This window comes from Muntiacus reevesi, chromosome 2 (assembly GCF_963930625.1).
Source record: "Muntiacus reevesi chromosome 2, mMunRee1.1, whole genome shotgun sequence".
Lineage (NCBI taxonomy): Eukaryota > Metazoa > Chordata > Mammalia > Artiodactyla > Cervidae > Muntiacus > Muntiacus reevesi.
Window position 1 is genome coordinate 86,585,393 of NC_089250.1, and position 7,673 is coordinate 86,593,065.

Consider the following 7,673-nt stretch of genomic DNA (forward strand, 5'->3'; position numbering starts at 1 on the left):
GAGTCTTTCCCCAAACAGCTTTGGGGAAACCTGTCCTTTCCCACTGGGAAACAGAAGCGGCACAGACCTGCCTGTCCACTAGGATCCTGCCCAGTGTCTGGCCTCCTGCAGGTTAGGCTAGACCCCTCCCAGCCTGGCCTAACCCTGGGTGAGCTGGCCTTGGCTGACCAGCCTGGCCTCAGCCAGCCTCCTGGTTGGGCCCGGCCTCTGTCGAGGAGGCAGGGAGCCTGAGGAACCAGAAGGTTAAGCAACAGCTTCCCAAGGGCAAATTCCTGTCCAGTGCCTGGTATCTGGGTTCTGAGCCAGACATGGGCGGCTCTGTTTCTGCTGATCTCTGAGGGTGACTGCACACTGCTTACTGCTTCTCTTGGCTTACCTGCATATTCCTTCCCAGAAGAGGGAGGGTAGTCAAGGGGCCTGAAAGATGCTGGCCCAGACCCAGGTCTCATATGCAAATACTCCAACTCTCAGAAGATAGTAAGGCCTTTTAGAGCCAAGCCAGAGTCCTGTTAGCATTTCCTCTGAAACCAGCTTAGTCGTCTTGGCCAGGGTGTATTTAATACCTCAAATGGGCAAGTGCTGGAATCAAGATTGCTGGGAGAAATATCAACAATCTCAGATATGCAGATGATGCCACTCTAACCTCTTGATGTCGGTGAAAGAAGAGAGTTAAAAAGCTGGCTTGAAATCCAACATTGAAAAAACTAAGATTGTGGCATCCAGTCCCACGATGTGACATGACTTAATGTCAAATAGAAGGGGCAAACGTGGAAGCGGTGACAGATTTTATTTTCACGGGCTCCCAAATCACTGTGGATGGTGACTGCAGCCATGAAATTAAAAGACATTTGCTCCTTGGAAGGAAGGCTATAACAAACCTAGACGGCATATTATACAGCAGAGATGTCACTTTGCTGACAAAGGTCCATATAGTCAAACCTATGGTTTTTCCAGTAGTCATGTACAGATGTGAGAGTTGGATCATAAAGAAAGCTGAGTGCCAAAGAATTGATACTTTCAAATTGTGGTGCTGGAGAAGACTCTTGAGAGTCCCTTGGACAGGAAGATCAAACCAGTCAATTCACGACTAAAGGAAATCAGTCATGAACATTCATTGGAAGGACTGATGCTGAAGCTGAAACTCCAATACTTTGGCCACCTGATGCAAAGTGCTGACATTGGAAAAGACTCAGATGCTGGGAAAGATTGAAGGGAAAAGGAGAGCCGCAGAGGATAAGATGGTTAGATAGAATCACCGACTCAATGGACATGAATTTGAGCAAACTCAGGAAGATAGTGAAGGATGGATGGGGAAGCCTGGCATGCTACTGTCCATGAGGTCGCTAAGAGTCGGACACGACATAGCAACTGAACAACAAAAACAACCAATGCTTGACATCAGGGTAGTTAGTCCAAGTGTCAGTGGGCCAAGGCATGGTGTAAGGTTTGAGGCCAGAACCTCTCATGAGCAGACAAGAGACTTCTTTGTCGTGGTGACAGCTTTGCTTAGCTTCACCCCTCATTCCTCAGGTCACTCCCTGAGAGTTGGACCCAATTACCTTTGCACATGAGTTAGAACTGTATGAAAGAGAGTCTGAATTTCTCGCCCCCTTCTCTAAGCACGATCGATAGCAGAGGCTGCAGCGAGCTGCTGTGGTTCTCTCATGGGCTAGGAACTGAGAAACTAAGGAAAATCTGTGCTGGCTCCAGTGTTTACCTGGGATTCTAGAACCAGCCAGGGACAAACCCTGCACAATGAGCAGCACATTGGGTTCCTTCTAGCCACGTTGTTTGAGGATGTGCACAGAGCCTGGCAAGGCTGCAGACGTGGGGGATGAGGAAGGGAAGTGGCTTGTCTACGCTCTCGCGGTGACTCAGTAGCAAGACAATTTAAGAGAATCCAGGAGCTTTGACTAACCGGCTGCTCAGTCATGACCCTGCCCTGCTGAAGGAAGTAGAAGGGACGGGAACTGGTCAGTCAACAGCATTCAGGTGCCAAGTCGTGAACACTCTGCGGGGAGGAGAACCGTGACAGAAAGTGACTGGAAGACACAGGAATCCCTAAAAGGATGTGGGTGGAGAAGAGAGCGCCCACATGCCCACACATGTGAAGTCTCTTCAGAAGACTTACAGAGGAGAGGGTGCAGAATAATACTGTCTGATGCTGCAGGCCACACGGAGCTGGGGACCCGTGGCTGATGGTGATGATGGGTTATGAGTACCCACGAGGATGAGGGGAGGGAGAAGGAGAGATGGCAGAACAAGCCGGGTGACTTGGGGAGTCACTGGGTCGCCTCCAGCCCTAGCCCCGGGTGACTTAGCGAGAAAGTGCTGAGCTAGGTTCTGGAAGGGGAAGTCTGTCCAGGAGAAAGGCGGGACTCGGCCTGGCTGGGGCCCAGCGTGAATGAGGGGTGTGTGGGGACAGCGGGCAGACAGGCAGGCCTGGGGCAAAGAGGTTGGGGTAGGGGTTACCAACAGACATGATAGAAAAGAAACAAAGAATGTCTGGCCAGCATCCTCATTATTTTTTGGTTTTATGGGAAACATGGTGAAACTCTTTCTTAAAAGTGGCCATTATAGAGGGTGGGAGTAGGAGAGAAACCACAGTGATTTCTTTCTTTCTTTCTTTTTTTTCAGGATCGAAAAAATGTTCTCCGCAAACTAAACAAAGTTAGATTGAGAAATGCAGCACGGTACCATGGGGGCCTGGTTCGGCCCTGACCCGCTGCCCGCAGGCGCCGGCCTCAGACGCTCAGAGCGGCCTGGGGAGAGAGGGGACACTTTGACTTTTCAAGATCTAAGAGTTATGGTTCCCTTTTGGCAAAATGCTTTTTGTCCTGTGATAACACTTGAGTCCTTTGTGGTAGCACCGATTGCAGCCTTGGCATCCCAGGTGAGTGGGTGCCCCTCCCCCAGGCCTTAGCTGCCGAGGGATGGACTCCTCCTGAGACCCAGGGACGGCACTGATGCCCTTGTATTCACTGGCCTCGGGGTGGGGGGCTGCTATGTGACCTGAAAGGTGACTTCCCTGGGACGACAGGGCTTCTTGGGTGGCACTAGTGGTAAAGAACCCGCCTGCAATGCAAGAGACATAAGCGACACGGGTTCAATCCCTGGGTCAGGAAGATCCCCTGGAGGAGGGCATGGCAACCCACTCCAGTATTCTTGCCTGGAGAATCCCATGGACAGAGGAGCCTGACAGGCTGCAGTCCATGGGGTCGCAAAGAGTTGGACACAAGTGAAGTGATTCAGGAGGCACGCACTGGGATGACAGACCTGTAACATCATTAAAGAAACATAGGGATCCCAGAACGACAAGACTGAACTCTGCCTTCAAAACAGAACAGGAGGAAAAATGGCTGCTGGGGACCTAGATGGCCTTGCTGAGATGAATTCTTGAGTGATTTGATTCAATGAAGCCATTCATTTCAAAACTGCCTCTTTGTTTTTTTTTTAAACAAAAAGGTAGGAGTCATTCAACCTTTTTCGGCAGATTGAAGTGATTTTTAAGTGAATACAGAAAGCAGCCCCACCCACACCCTCCTCTGTCAGGAATGAAGCATCTACGATGGAAAATAAACCTTCAGCCTGGGGAAAAATTTTACTGCAACAGCTCCATTGCACATTGTGGGGTCATATTTTTATTGATGTGAAATTCTTGCTCTCTACCGTCCGATTTCTGTTAACTACTGAATCTAAATCTTGTCAGGTCTTGTGCTTGCAAACCCCTGTAATTAGCATGATATCCTAGATTGTTTTTAAATTGAAGTGGCCTGGTTTCTGTGTCTTACCTGTGCAGTTAGAGGCCCCAGGGGTGAGATTTTATCTGGGGCTCTCTCCGGACCCCTCTCTTCCACGCCCTGGCTGGAGACTGAGCATCAAAACCTCCCGTGGAAACCTGGGTCCAGAATTCAGGAACTGGGAGGCTGGCACAGGCAAGGGGGTGCTGGGTGATGTCAGGCACCCTCTCTGGGACTTTGCAAGTTGCCACAGGGTGGGTGGCATATCCCCCACACCCTCCCTCTGCTGGCTGTGCATGGTGGGGATGGGTTCCATACGCAGTGGGGGGGCTTCGTTATCTCACACAGGGGTCAGGGACTGTCTACAGGGCTTGAACCCTTCAAGTGTGGGAAGGAGACGCCCAGATTTGGATCCTGGCTTGGCCAGTCCTGGTGCAGACATCCAGCCTCTCTGCTGGGTAAAGGCTGAATCCCGGCACCCGCCAGCACAGCTTTTTCTTCGCAGCCTAGATGAGACAATTAGAAAAACCAAAGAGGTAAAGAGAACTTCCGCTCAATCCTAGCTGCTGTCATCTCAATGGAGGAGGGCGTGGCAACCCACTCCAGTATTTTTGCCTGGAGAATCCTATGGACGGAGAAGCCCTACAGTTCATGGAGTCAAAGAGTCAGACGTGATTAAAGCGACTTAACACACATACATGTGACCATCCCACCAAAGGATCCCTCCCACCCACCCCACGCCACCATGCCAAATGGATCAATGACATAGGGCAGCTTCTTTTAAATCTCACCCCCAGGGCTTCTAACTGCACATGTAAGACACAGAAACCAGGCCACTTCAATTTAAAGGAAGCCTTGCAGCTTCTTAAAGACCAGGGTCAGGTCCATATAAAGTCCTTCAGTTATTTACCTTCAGAGACCAGTGGTTTATTTCAAACTGTAGTCTATTCATTGATAGCTTTTCCTGAATGGTCTCCAAAAGCTCTCTGCAAAAATGATTTACAGAGTGGCTGACCAGTGTGCTGGTCCACACACTGAAGAAAGGACCATGTAGCTAAGAACTGCCAAACAGAAGAGAAATGTTATCAACAAGGCAAGAGGTGCACAGTTAGCGGGGTTAGGGACCAGGAGTTGGAGGGTACATAGCTGCTGGTATCGAAAAAATTCTTGCCTGAAGAATCTTCTCAACTATCTTTCCTTGCCCACAGCTAAATAGTAGCTTCTACCTTAAATCCAGGTCACAGTCATTAGCTACCAGCATGGTCGGCATTAGATACTCAACGAGAATGGATCACTTTAAGATTTGCTTGAAAGTGAAAAGAGGAATTATTTAACAAATGATGTTGGAACCATTGGCTAGCCATTTGGAAAAAAAGTTTAGAATTTCCCTGGTGGTCCAGTGGTTAAGAGTCCCAGCTCCCAATTCAGGGAGTACAGGTTTGACTCCTGGTGGAGGAACTAAGATCCTGCATGCCACTCGTGTAGCCAAAATATAAAATAAGTAAATAAATATAAACTTAATCTGATTCTTACCTTACTTGCCACTCCCAGTAAATTATATGTGGATAAAAACTTCAAAGATAAAATTTGAAACCACAAATTTAAAAACCATGGGTGTATTTATTGCTCATCTCTGTTTGGAGTAGTCCTTTTTAGCAAGGAAGCCATAGATTAAAAAATCATAAATTTCATACCATAAAAGAAAACATAACTGTGTGACAAAAAGTACCTTAAAAATGACAAAACAGAAAATATTTGCAACATATATGAGAAACATAATTTAATTTCTTTAAATTACAAAGAACTCACACAAATCAATAAAGAAAAAGCAGAATAACACAATAGAAAATAAGGCAAAGGATATGAATGGACAGTTAAAAAGCGATGCAAATGTCTGATAAAAAATTTCACTGGAAACTACAGGATACCAGTTTTCACCTAATTGTCAGAAATTGTAAAGTTTTATTATAATTAGTGTCTGGGAAGAAGATATGTGGACAAGTAGGCATTTGCAAATATAAATGTAAGAACAGTCAACTGGTGGTCATTTGCCCAATGTTAAGATTCTTCTAAGAGCAATTGAGTAATATCAATCATGATTTTTAAAGTCTATAACCTTTGATCCAAGAACTTCACTGCCTGAATTTAGCCTACAGTTACACTGGCAAAATTATGCCAAGATATATAGAACAAGGATGTCCATGAGAGCATTGTTTGGAACAGCAGAGAGTTGGAATCCAATTAAAGGTCTATCAATGTGACTGACTAGAAAATGGAACTCTAAGAAACAGTTTTTGTGTCTTTTGAAAAAAAAATGTTAACAGGGTCTTCAGGTCATGAGACAAAGGATATGTGAGTCTATTTTTTTTTTTTTTTTTTTGTCTGCACAGCATGCGGGGTCTTAGTTCCCCAACCAGGGATCAAACCCATGCCCCCTGCATTAGTAGTGCAGAGGCTTAACCGCTGGACCACCAAAGAAGTCCAAGAAGCAGTTTTTTAAAAGGTTGAAAGGTGACTGGCAGAGCTAGATATAGAGGACCTTCGATTTTTTAATGAGTAGGAAAGGAAAGCAAGGCTCTGGGCAAGGTATTTAGGAATATCTATTTTCAAATTGTGTACCTTACTAGCCAAAACTTTTGAACACATTCACTAACATATTTGTTGATTGATTTATACATATGTGAACTGGTCCATAAATAGCATAGAAAAGTGAATTCAAGCAAAACATAAGATCTAAAATCTTTTCAGCTATGCTGAATTGTTTCAAGGACCATCCACCTTACATGTATGCACTTAAGCCACACGAGTGACGTCAGTATGCCACCTGGCAATCTTAAAATATATCTGCAAATTCTTTGACACCCCTTCCACTGGTTTGTGTGATCTGTGCTCTGTTCCCTTCAAGTGGGGCAGACCTTTGCCCTTGTTTTGGCCACCAGGGTATGGCAGAAAGGACAGTGTGGGATTCTGAGTCTAGATGATAAAACACTAGTGCCTGGTTTGTTTTTAGTTTTCTGGGATGCAAAACCAAGAAAAGGGAAAGGATTGGCCAACACTGATGTTGATACTTGTGCAGAGCTTTAGACTTTGTTTAGACAGCACTTCCGCTGCTATGAATAGTAGTTGCAGAAGTGATGAACACAGCACAGACAGACATGCTGTACTTGGAGAATTAGAATTAGAACCAGGAAAGGCTGGATAATATTTGCTCTTGTACAAGGAGTAAAACCATAGTGTTCCATGTGATTAATCATTGCATGGACTTATATCATTGCCAGTACCCATTTATGCCGTTTGTCAGAAAAAACTGGGACCTGATGTCTTCTTTCCTCAGCTCTCCTCCCTTCCCTCCCTCTCTTTCCTTCTTCCCTCCTTTCGTTCTATCTCTTGTTCCTACCTTCTCTTAATATTTTTAACCCCCTGCTACATACCAGACTCTGTAAGATGAGTACCTCACATTTAATGTACACACCTATTATTTCCACATCTTTTTTTTTTTTTTTTTACTGTAACCAGGGGTTTACTTCTAGTCATAAAAAATGGCTTACCTTAGATTTCTTGCCATATATCTCTTTCTCTTTATAAGATTTCATATGTTCTACAGTAAGCTTAAATTCATGTTTTATTATGAGAAAGTGAAAATGAAGTCTTTCTAAATACCTGCCCAAAATACAGTTAACTAACAAGATGACTATTCACTCTTCAATCTGTGGTCCATTGAGATGATAGACAGGTAGTGGCTGGCTGGCTGGCTGGTTGGAATGATGGATGGATGAAAGGATGATGGGTGGATGGATAGATAGGTGATAGATGAACAGTTCTCCCATACTCACACTTGATGTAAGAGGAGGAAGGGAAGTAGTCAGGATAAAATAGTGGTTTCAGCACTATGTCTGATTATCATAGTATTCACTTCAAACTGGAGAGACTTGT